This window comes from Cydia fagiglandana, chromosome 27 (genome assembly GCF_963556715.1).
Source record: "Cydia fagiglandana chromosome 27, ilCydFagi1.1, whole genome shotgun sequence".
Classification (NCBI taxonomy): domain Eukaryota; kingdom Metazoa; phylum Arthropoda; class Insecta; order Lepidoptera; family Tortricidae; genus Cydia; species Cydia fagiglandana.
The window spans coordinates 2,729,132-2,742,222 of NC_085958.1; the positions used below are offsets into that span (position 1 = coordinate 2,729,132).

Here is a 13,091-nt window from a genome sequence, read left to right on the forward strand (position 1 = left end):
AAAAAACGGGACCCTTATAGGATCACTCGTGCGTCTGTCTGTCTGTCCGTCTGTCACAGACTATTTTCTCGGAAACGAATGGACCAATTAAGTTGAAATTTGGTAAAAGATATAAATTAGTGACCCAAAGATGGGCACGTTTTTTTTTATAATTTATAAAAATGCCTAGACTGTAGTTATTTTTTGACAATACTTCCGTGAGACACAGATGTTTATTTTATTTTTCTTATTAATAAAAGTCAGAAATAGGTATTATTGCGCATGAATGCCGTTCTAAACTGACCAGTTATTTTCTTCATAAAAATATACAGGTTGATCTAATAATGTTTATCGCTCTCACGTTCATATACCGATTGTCAAAATTTGACAGGTGTTTTATTTTATCACTTTATCCACAGCGATAAACAGCAATAACGGGAATAGGCTCGACGTCAGTAATAAAATACTGCGCTCGTTTTATGATAGGAAATAAAATATCTACAAATTAATTGCCATGCCTCTAAGCTAAATTTCTTTATTGTTATACTAAAGCTTTATACGGCACTGTGTTACTGTTGGTAGTTGAACAATAAAAATAATTTGATTAATCACTTGGATATGGCTAATTACAACATAATCTATATGTCTTATCACGACGTCTTAAGGGCGAACATGCTGTAACGACATTATAGTCGAAACAAATTGGACGAGCTTCGCGCACGCGTACTTAAAATATACACGCCTCTCTTACACATATGAGCTGAAACTTGGACAGAGCGAGATGTAAGAAAATTATAGTAGCACTCGAAAAACACATGACACGCTGCTCGTAACAGAAGTGGTTGCGATGTTTTTAAATTAGTCGTGTTATACAATCGAAAACTTCTATAATGACCTAAGACTGATATTGCAGTTTCAACTGTATTGGATTGAGTTATGGTTGAAATTTGTTTGTCGTTGTTTGACGGCTGGTGTCGGTCGCCATTTTCTATAATGGCGGCGAGTAGTGCGACATCTATCTCGACTTTAGTGTCATCGCTAACTCGCGTAGCGTACGGACGTCGCGGTTTCTCATCGTTTCTTATTGTTTGATATATAATCATAGAAAAATGACAACGGAAATTGTTCCAAATACTGAAAAAATGATAAATAAAACTGTTAACTCGTTATAAAATGCGTAGTGGCCGTAGCAGGTTATAATACACGACTATTATGTAGTAAAATAATGAATTTCACACACCGCCGCAGTCTTGAGTTCGAATTGTAGTGAACTGTGTTGTGGAATCGATTTTTAGGTGTTATTAATGAAATTACGAAGGTGCTTGTGGTTATATTGTTACATAAAAGATCCTGTTGGTTTGGACAACGATTCACGAGCTTTACTATTGTGGAGGCCCGACTCGCGTAGAATCGATATAACTTAATAAAAAATGCATATTTTCCCTATGGTTTCATAAAGGCTCGGGTCAATATCGTACCGGTTATTGCAATACGAATGTTTTTTTTAATAAACAACGTGTTTCCGGAGGCAGTTTAAGTGATTTTATTTTAGTGAATAGTGTTTGTACTGGAATATTTGTTGTGCATTCAAGTTTTCAATACATCAAAAGCAGGTTAGTAAACAAAACATTATTTAACTTTCATTTATTCACTCTGCTACTTACCTTATCACATCTTAATTGTCAAGACGTTTGTAAAAAAAAAATCAACGATTAATATCTCGTCCGTGTCAGAAAGTTGTTTTTTTTTACTAATCTAATATTGTGTCTTGGTGATATTATAAACAGCCTTTGTAACCAAGTGATAAAATAATCGACGTCTTTCGTGTCCCTGTTTTATAAAATAATGAATAAACCCATTGTCACAAAACATGAAATATCGTGTCTAAAAGACAATAAAATAGATAAAACGCCATTGTGTGTACAAAATCGCGTGAATTTTCTTTATTATCACAGATTTAAATCTTTCTATTGTGCTTTGACATTTGATCGGGACAGCCAACTTTTTAAATACTGTTATTATCGTGGGTGTTTTATAATGTCAAATTCACGATTTCGTAATCAGATATTAATATTATTATCGTTCGTTTTAGTCGTGTTTAGTGAGAAAGTTTCTGAATTAAATATAAAGTCAGCGAACTGAGTATGGCAAAAGGACCTGTCTTAAAACCTGAATAGTCGAACAGGTTTTAAATGAAGCATATTGAATTACATTCCCCAGAGATTAGACTGTGATCTTTGTAATCCGTATAAAGGACCTTTTATATCTTTGCCCTTTGAAAAGAAAAAGTAATTTGATGCTTAGCAATGAGATTTAAATTAATTTCTTAGTTTATTATCAACTTCCTTATTATTTATAATGATAAAGGAAGCATTTTGATCTTTATTTTCCTGTTCTTTTAATTCAAGTGTTTTGTTTTCTTTTTTTGTATGCATCTATTGTTTTATTATTTGGTTTATATGTTTAGCCAAATTAGGTTGTTTTTTTGCCTTGAAATTCAATGTAAATCTTGTTATAAGAAACTTGGAACAAGATAAACTGTGTTGCAGATGTTTTTTGCATGGTTATATTTACAATGTGGATTTTTTCTCTGTCTTGGTAACACAAAAAAAAAGAAAATGATCTAGATACAGTGAGTTGCGAAATTTTACAGAGAAATTATGATTGAATTCATTGATAATGTTGCCTGAATACAATTCATATAAATATACCAAAGAATGACAACACAAATCTAGAAAAAACTGATGTGGCGGATGGACAGAACCATAAGCATACCAAGAACCAAATTTGGTACAGAACACTGGACATGTACATTCTGTGGCCTATTTTATAATGATACAAGTTACAATTTACAAGCAGAAGTCTCGTTCTAACACATAGGGTTAGAAAGAGACTTCCGCTTGTAAATTGTAACTTGTAGCTTTATAAAATAGGCCACTGGTGTTCCATTTTATTTTTCTATCTATAGTCTGTATCTTTAGTTACTTATTAAAAAAAATGTAAACAAACAATTTGTACATTTCCATGTAATTATAACATTTATTGGCTAACCAACCAAATACAAAACCACCTGGATCAGTCACTGAACGACCTGACTAACCTACATTATTTTTGATCATGTAATGTTTTCATCTACCTGGCTTAAGGAGCCAGATTTTGTTTACTTTTATATAAATACCTAAAGATACAGAGTATAGTCTTTGTCCAGTTTAAGCATGATTGCAAGATATACATAATAATTGATTTTTTGGCCTAGTGGGTAGTGACCCTGCCTATGAAGCCGATGGTCCCGGGTTAGAATCCTGGTAAGGGCATTTATTTGTATGATGATACACTTAAACTAATAACGCATAGACAGATAGTCTCCATACGGCTAACCTGCCAAAAGTGAAGCCGAAACACGATCGATGTGTGCGTGGAACGCTCGTGTTTTACGTTCAGCAAACACACACATACATACAAAATATGTTGCCAGTATTCATTTACTTCTCTCAAAGTAGGGAAATTTTAACAACATCCATACTTGGTTATTAATAATTTGGAAGTGTGTGGATTCGATTTTGTAGCAAAAGCTTTTTGTTTATTTAAGGATTTATTGCATTTCTGTACTTTGTGAAATAAGTATTAAATAAATAGCTGATAAGTTTTTACTATTTTTATTTATTTAACAAATGTGCATAATAAAATAATAAGAATAAATTTAAATAGGACAGAGCATATTCGACTGTGTTTAGTCCGTTTCCAATGTTTTCATATTGCGTCATTCCGATTTAGTCTATTTCTTTCCTTCCATCTCGCAGACAGAAGTAGGTCAGTCAGAAAACTGAAACGAACATGACACAAAATAAAAATATGAAAAAAGTAAATACTTACCTAAATAATTAACTTAATTATAATTTTCTGTAATTATACAATGAAATTTCATTGAGCGTATTTATTTTAGAATGTAGACGTCATGTCCCATTTGGAGGAAAAAATATTCACTACACTGGCAACATTTAGAAGAAATGGCGGCTGACGAAAATTTGGATTTTTGTATTTACGATTATGTAAAAATATCACATTAAACTCGATACTTACGCGTGAAATGTAATATCAAGCGGTTTGTTTTTATTATATGATGTGTTGTGACACCCATTCACTGTACTAACAACCATCTTTCCTGTAGTTTTTAATTTTTAAACGGGAGGTGTTCACAGACCGATTTGACTTTGACTACTGCGAGGGCCGTTCGAATACGATGATGCGAGTGTGACGTGACGTCGCACTTGAAATGGCTTCACTGGGGGTGTACGGACTAGGAATCTATGCCTTATAAATCTATGATGATACAGATATTTGTTCCTGAGTCATGGTTGTTTTCTATGTATTTAAGTATTTATATATTATATATATTGTTGTCTGAGTACCCACAACACAAGCCTTCTTGAGCTTACCGTGGGGCTTAGTCAATTTGTGTAAAAAAGTAAAAATATTTATTATTTATTTATTTAATTAAAATTGTTTGTGCAATGGATTTTCATTTGTCATTGCATGAGATTGGGTTGTTATACCTAAATGTAACCTTTTTTTATCACAAGTTATCAGTGTTATAACCAAATTGTTTACTCTACTGCTAGGGAATGCTCCCAGTACTGACTTTGTATGGCGAGAACCGGGAATTCCCGGTTCCGGTACTGTATTTGTATAGAAAACCAGTACCGGGAGCACTCTCTATCTACTGCTAGAGTCAGACCGAGAAAAGTCTGCAGTGATTTTGATAGCTCACACAGTGCAAGTGTCATTTTAAACGTCAAACTTCTATGAAATTATGACATAAATAACACTTGCACTGCGTGAGCTATCAATATCGCTGCAGACTTTTCGTGGCTTAACTTTATAACCTCCTTGCCTAGTCGAGATTGACTCTGCCTTCAGTGCAGGTCCCGGGTTTGAATCCCCGTTAGTGCATTTCTTTGTGTTTATCACTCATATTTGTTCCAGAGATATGGATGTTATATATGTATGTATTTACCTATTTGTATATTTGTAGTTGTCACCCTATTTATTTTTTATTTGTATTGCAAAAATACAATCTTCACCCGAGTATCCATAACTATCAAAGTCGCTGCAGATTTTTCTTGGTTTAACTCTAAATAATTTTAAAACACAATTAATGACCGAGCAAGCGCGAAGCGTCTCCGTTTCAGCTTGTGCAAAAATGCGATTCATCCGTTGATATACAAAAACATCGATGTAAAACGAACGATTTACGCTTTTTGATATACAGTCGAAAGTTTTAATTTATGGCACATTTTGTAGGTACCTTGTCACAGTGACAATAGTATAAGGCCCCCCCCAGATCTAGCGTCTTTTGAGCGTCGGCGTCTACAACTCTATGGCCGCTGCAGACGCAACGTCAACGCAACGTCGACGCAACGTCGACGCAACTGCACAGCGACGTCATTTTCCATAGCGCTGACCAGACGCCGACAGACGCCGACGCTAGATGTGTGGGGGCCCTAAGGTCCCTAGCGACTTTCATATTGATTGTCACTGTGACAAGGTACGAAATGGGTCATTAATTAATACTTTCGACCGTACAATCATTCTGGCTAGGCCTAGCACGTGATTGGCGAGATAGACAACCCGTCTTTTTAGGGTTCCGTACCCAAAGGGTAAAACGGGACCCTATTACTAAGACTTCGCTGTCCGTCCGTCCGTCCGTCCGTCTGTCACCAGGCTGTATCTCACGAACCGTGATAGCTACGTGACAGTTGAAATTTTCACAGATGATGTATTTCTGTTGCCGCTATAACAACAAATACTAAAAACAGAATAAAATAAAGATTTAAATGGGGCTCCCATACAACAAACGTGATTTTTGACCAAAGTTAAGCAATGTCGGGCGTGGTCAGTACTTGGATGGGTGACCGTTTCTTTTTGCATTTTTTTTCCGTTTTTTTTTCATTGTGGTACGGAACCCTACGTGCGCGAGTCCGACTCGCACTTGCCCGGTTTTTTTAACTGTATTAATTAAAATGGGACGGTGTTTATCTCGCGGCGACATACTGACGCGCCAATCATGTGCTAGCCCGGCTGGTGTGTAGACGCCTTTATAGTTGTTGGAAATGGGCGAGCATTCTGAACAGCGTTGCTTAATGCAATGTAAGCAGATACCGCGCTAATGCGTCGGGTTCGAATCCCAGGTGGATGCGTTTTCACTGAAATCTATTATTAAATTTAGACGTCAGGTACCTATAGTCCGTATCTTTATGTAGGTATTTAAATAAAAGTATTTATTTATTTAAACTTTATTGCCCAAAGTATATACAAAAATGTACAAATGGCGGACTTAATGCCAAATGGCATTCTCTACCGGTCAACCATAGGGCCAAACAGACATCTACAATTGGTGCAGAGAGAGAAATAATAGTACCTAAGCAATTTGTAAATTTTCGAGTAGTAATGACATTTATTGGTTAACCAATAAATACAAAACCGCCTGGATCAATCTCTGAACGACCTGACTTTAACCCACATTATTAGTTCATGTAATGTTTTCATCTACCCTGGATTTGATGGTACATTTTGTTTTTAGGGTTCCGTACCCAAAGGGTAAAACGGGACCCTATTACTAAGACTTCGCTGTCCGTCCGTCTGTCACCAGGCTGTATCTCACGAACCGTGATAGCTAACCAGTAGAAATTTTCACAGATGATGTATTTCTGTTGCCGCTATAACAACAAATACTAAAAACAGAATAAAATAAAGATTTAAATGGGGCTCCCATACAACAAACGTGATTTTTGACCAAAGTCAAGCAACGTCGGGAGTGGTCAGTACTTGGATGGGTGACCGTTTTTTTTTTGCTTTTTTTTTGTTTGTTTTTTGCATTATGGTACGGAACCCTTCGTGCGCGAGTAGACTCGCACTTGCCCGGTTTTTTGCAGCTTTGCATACAATCTTCTATGCAGGGGGGTACCTGCAGCCGACTGTACTACCGTGTACAGTCGCCATCAGATATATCGGAGCGGCCAAGGTGTTCACAATATCTGAACAAGCACTCTAACGCCCGGGCAATAGAGGCGTGCTCAGATATTTGTGAGCACCTTGGCCGCTCAGATATATCTGATGGCGACTGTACTACACATTTTTGTCGAAAACTTAATTAAACTAGTGTTACTAGCAACTCACATGTCACCAAGTTCACGAATAGGTATCCCAACAGTGTTGCCAACTCGGATTTTGAAAAAATGCTAGACTAATGTCAAGATTATGAATGAATGAATGAATGAATATTTATTTATTACGTGTAACACATGGACACAATATTTATTAGTAAAGCTTACACACTAAGAGGTTAGTAGGTACAGGTTATGCCAAAATTATGCCAAAGTTTTTTGAAATAGCTATGCTAAAAAAATGCTAAAATATCACTTGAAATTAGACACTTAAACACATACATTTTTCAAATTTGCCGCCCTTTTTCTACTGACAAGATCTGCTTGACCAACTTTATATAGTTCGTCGACGTCCATACGTCCACAAAAGTCAAAATTCATATGAAAATATGAACCACATAAGGCGATGGCGCATATTGTTGCTGCCAAGTTCGTGCAAACTTGGCTTAGACTAAATTATGCTAAAAAATATGCCAGATGCTAAATGGCAAATTTTGGTGCCAAAGCGAGTGAGTGAAAATATGCCAGATCTGGCATCATTTATACCAAGTTGGCAACACTGTATCCCAACTTAAATTTAAAACGACATGTTAAAAGGTAACTATGAAATGGAATGACATTTTAAAAGGTAACGGTAACGGAACACGTTTCATTTTGACAGGTGATATGGGTAGAAGTAGTTACCTTTACCCTCTAGACCGAGTTTAGAGCAATTCATGCAACCGATGATGCCAAAAATGCGGGGGTGCGCGTAGGGTTGCCAGATTGAAAGGCGCTAATATCGGGAAACAATATCAATTTTTCGGGATTTTGGGACTTAATTCGGGAAAAAAAATACATTCATATTAAAGTGATTATATTAAAAACAACGATATTTTACATTATTGGCACTAAGTCAGCTCGCTTGCTCGGCTTCGGAACTTGAAATTATTGTTTTATAACGTGAAGCTGTTTTTCGGGACAAGTTTCACTTTGTCGGGAATCGGGAACACATGCTAAAAATCGGGAGAATCCCGCCAAATCCCGACCATCTGGCAACCCTAGGTGCGCGGGACGAGGTGAGCGAAGTCCCGTGCCGTGATTGGTCCGTTCAAAGACACGGACGTCACACAAAGACACTTTCGACTCGAACATGGAGTAAAACTACCGTATGCGTGGCAGAGGGGGTAGCGCGACTATGCTCAGTCTGGAGGATGTTTTGTCCGTGCCTTTACCCGATTCGGGATAATGGGGTACGTACTCTGAGATAGTTTATGGCGATTTTGTGTTTTAGTTTCGTGGCAATTTGTGGTCACTTTGCAGTGGCAAAGTGCGGTAATGTCGTTAATGTCATCAGAAACGTTAACTTTCTGTATAAAATAGGTACACTTTGTAGTATATTGTTTTCTTGTTCTTTTCTGTGTAAGTTAGCTTAATTAGTAATAAAATAAAACTCAGTGCAGAGTCAGCTTGGACCGACATAAATATAGATATTTGGGGTGGGGGGACAATGTTTCACAAATGCCGATCTGTTAGATAGCCCAAAACTAAGCAAACTTACTAAACAATGCAAAGCAGTTTTGCACCAGCTGAAACGGAGACGCTTCGCGCTCGCTCGGTCATTGTTGTTTGTTTGTTTATGTTATTGTTTTAAAATTATTTAATTCCTTATATAGTTCGTTTTTTTTAGCATTAGAAAGAACTCCACAGAAGCAAGCGTGCCGTTTTTATCAGGCTCTTTAATTGTTAATAATTATTGAATTATCTAATGTAGCATGGTCAATACGTATAATTTACTTTAAATTATTACCGCTAAAAGTGCCGGATTTGGAACTACAAGCTTACTTCTGCGAAGTTCTTTCTCATGCTAAAAGGAACGGACTGTAGTTAAAAAGACACCATTATATAAATTGAATCTATATAAGCCATTAAACATCAGTTTCGTACGGGACCCCTAATTACAATAATTACGGACCCATATTACCGGATCGATTTACATTTAAATCGGGATTGGGCCGGATCGGGATCGGGTTGGATCTGATAAACAATGGATTTACGTAGGGTTAGACGATCTGTTTGTGTTAAATAGTTTTGTCACGGACAATCTAACGTTCAACTGAGGCGGTTGGTAAGAAATTACAGATTTAGTGCATAATTTTATTGTTTTCCATCGCATTTTCTCGGAAACGTTCGTATTTGTCATTAGAGATGCCACGAATATTCGGCAACTATTCGGTATTCGGCCTATTCGGCCACTTTGCGGAATATTCGGTATTTGGCCGAATGTTACCTACTATTCGGCCGAATACCGAATATCTGTTGCACCTACCTAAAAAGAAAAATTTCACAAAAAAATAACCATAAACTAGGTATATTTAATATTTAAAATGTATTCTTGGAAAGTGGTTAAATACGAATGCACGTTTTTGAGCATTTGTTGATTCCAAAATATTGTATTTTTATCATGGGTCTGATTTGATCGACTCTAAACTACATTCATTAATTCTGTTCAACATTAAAATACAGTGAAACCTGGATAAGTGAGATCTCAAGGGACGAGCAAATTTGTCTCACTTAAAGAGGTTTTCCACTTACACAGGCTCCCAGTTAGCCAGGTACAAATAAATTTCTGTCTCATTTACAGAGAGTTCCATTAATAAAGGTGAGAATAGAGTATATTTAAGTTATAGATGTGGTTAATAAGGTATTTAGTAATTATCTTTAAAAATAAATAAGGTAAAATAATCCTTGTTCCTAAATATTTTTTAAGTCTGTTTAAATATTTCTTTGAATTTATTTTGAATGATTCTCCAAAGGATAGATATTTCAAAATTAAATTAAATTTGATACGGCAATGAAGTCCGGACTTCATTGCGTATTAGAAATTTAATAAATGAAAATTTATTTTTTCGTGTTACTTAGGTATAAAAATTTCAGCTTTCGTTTCGATAATTTTAACTACTTACATAAATTAACTAAACCAAACTTGAAGTCGTTTAGACACAATTAGGCAAATGCGGAATTTGTGGATAGACTAAGAGTTAGTAAGAATACGGAAATTGTTCAATGAAGTCCAAGTTAGAGAGGTCATAGATTGACGTTATCTCAGATACAGAAGTCAATTCCCTATAAAATTCTAAAAAACAATTAGGAAAATGTAATTTTATAAATATAGTCTCAGTAAAAGAGGTAAAATACACTCTCTGTCTCAATTATAGAGGTAAATGTGACTATAAAATCACAACAACGAATCCCAGTTATAGAGGTTCGTTTTTTCTCAGTAACAGAGGTAATTCAGTGCTAAAGTGTCGGGACCGCACCATGAGTCCCAGCTATAGAGGTTTCTCACTTATCCAGGTCCCACTTAACCAGGTTTCACTGTATATCTTAGCAAACGTTGTGCTTTGTTGGCGATCAGTTTTCGTAATAATTGTGTTAAAATTCGACCGAATTTCGTAATAAAATGTTCACATGTCATACCGAATATTCGGTATTCGGTATTCGGCCAAATTCACTATTCGGGGCATCTCTATTTGTCATGCTACTTCAGTCAACGTCAGTACTTTATGTACAGAGACTGGCTGAAATAGCAAGACACGTTCGTAAGTTTCTGTGAAAATAATAATATAACATTAGTTAACCAACCAAATATCAGTCACTGAACGACCTGACTTTAAGAGCCAACAGGAGTGGTCATTTCTCCATACAAACGTACTCCTCGTTTTCCTCCGTGGTTTTTGAAGCTAGAGTAATGATTTTTTTCAACACAGATTTATATTGTCAATATCTGTGTCGGACCGTTCTGCTTTTTTTTTATTTTTGTTTTTTAAGGCGCTAGAGCCCTTCAAAAATGGCCCAAATGGCCTAATTGACTATGCCGCAATGAGAGGCGTGGCATTCAAAACTGATATCAATTAGCCAAAAAAGCAAAACGGTCCGACACAGATAATTTCATAATCATTTAGATTTCCAAATTTGGTTACGATTGGTTAAGTTTTGGAGGAGGAAACAGAGGAATACGAAACCTCGATATTTGAGATTTTTACGCAGGATTTTTCGCCTTGTCCTTATCGCAGTACTTTTAGGTGCCGCTTCCGTTAGCGAGACGGGTATATTTACCTAAGATATTTAAAACTCAGCTCCTGTTTCGTCTTAACCTACATTATTTGATCATGTAATGCTTTGATCTAGCCTAACTTAAGGAGCCATTTAAGGGTAGATTTCGTTTACTTTTATTTCAATACCTAAAGATACAAAGTAAAGTTTAGTTAGAATATTCTAGATCAGCGGTCGGCAACCTTTTAGCAGCCAAGGGCCATATAGTAGTTAAGGAAGTTGACGCGGGCCGCACTTTTGTTAATATGTGTGACTTTATCAAACATTGTTGTTTGACAATATTACATACAAAATAGCCAGGGGGGCTCGCGGGCCGCAAGTGAGAGGTTCGCGGGCCGCATGTTGCCGACCGCTGGTCTAGCTAGATAGATACTTAGATGTACGTAAAGGTCAAAACTATTCCGTTTTAGCACTCCAACGGAATAACCAACACATGTCGGCTACAGTCGACCGCGTAATAGCTGCAATTAGGCTCAATCTCGCTTATTAGTGGCGTAATGGAGTCGAGTGTACTTGCAACTTTAATGGTGAGATGCGAGGGTTTCGTTAAAATACTAGGAAATACGCCTAGTCTAGGTAGAAGCCTAAGTTATATTATAACGTGTTAGCTTAGCAATACAGCGGGGAAATGCTGCCAGCGTCCTCGGCACCATGCCAAAGGGGCCCAATTACTTAGATGTATTTTAATTTTATCTTATTTTATTTAGTATTAGTTTTTAGTTTTAATTTAGTTTTATTTTATAGATAAGCTAGTTTATTTTTATTTTTAATATTTGTATCTACCTTATCAATAAACTTTTACCCCATCAAAAAAAAAGTTATAACCTATTTTATATTTACTGACGTGTTCGGAATGGCGTCTCATGTTTGAAAATCGAATGAATGTATTTTACTGTACAAATGGTGCTACCTTACCGCCCTAAGGCGGGATTAAGGGCAATACGTGCCTATGTCGAAAATTTTAAGGGCCATTATGTACTGTAAAACGTTGTTAAATACACATGCGAAAAGGTAATTCGCAATTAAATTCTATCAGAAAAAGACCCGTTAACAGATTTATCAAAGTATTTAGCGAGTATAAATAAACCCTGGGCATATTAACATCCTGTATTTATACAGGGTGTCAAATTCAACCTTAGCACATTTATTAACTGGAGACGCCTTGGCTGTCATTTTCTGTACAAAACAGTGCCGATTTTTGCGGGGGAGAGGCACGTCAAAAGTATGGCTATTTGTACGTTTGCACAATTGTGCAAGGTTTTCGGCAAAGGGGTATTAAGCTCTTAAAGGCGACTCCGGTTATTAAATGCTCTAAGAATTCAACAACCTCTAACTATTTCTATTGGCCTAGGGTGTTTCATTCGAATGTGACAAAATAAACTGGCCTGTGTTATGCGTCGGTGTTCTAAGCGCGTGTGTGTCTTGCCTCATCCACCCTGTGTTTTATTACGGCAAACTCGGTCAGAAAAAGGCCCGTTAACACTTAACAGCCGACGACAATAGCGGACATAAATCTGCCGTAAAGAATATACGCCGTAAACATTTTATACGCCATTGGGCGCACGCACACGGGCCTATCTATTACAGTTAGATAATCGCAATTTCGCGACGTTATGAAAACGAAGAAATTTTGAAATATACCTGTGATGATAGACATTTACATGAAAAAATTGCATTTTATCGATAACTATATTTATAGTTTATCTCGCTGCGAGATACTGTCGCGTCGGCGTCGCGTCATTCACGTGCTTGGCCTACAGCAGCGGTCGGCCACCTTTTAGCAGCCAAGGGCCACATAGTAGATAAGGACGCCTCGGCTAGTCTGTGGCCATGAGTAAGCCCATTCATAATAAA

General features: G+C 36.7%; 1 protein-coding gene across 1 annotated transcript in view; it reads left to right on the forward strand.

The window, feature by feature from the left end:
• The first annotated feature begins 923 nt into the window (after positions 1-923).
• The window catches only part of LOC134677977 (uncharacterized), a 386,613-nt gene continuing 374,445 nt past the window's right edge, over positions 924-13,091 (forward strand). Inside the window, exon 1 of the mRNA XM_063536409.1 lies at positions 924-1,592. The gene's annotated coding sequence lies outside the window, so the exon portion shown is untranslated. The remainder of the gene's footprint in view (positions 1,593-13,091) is intronic.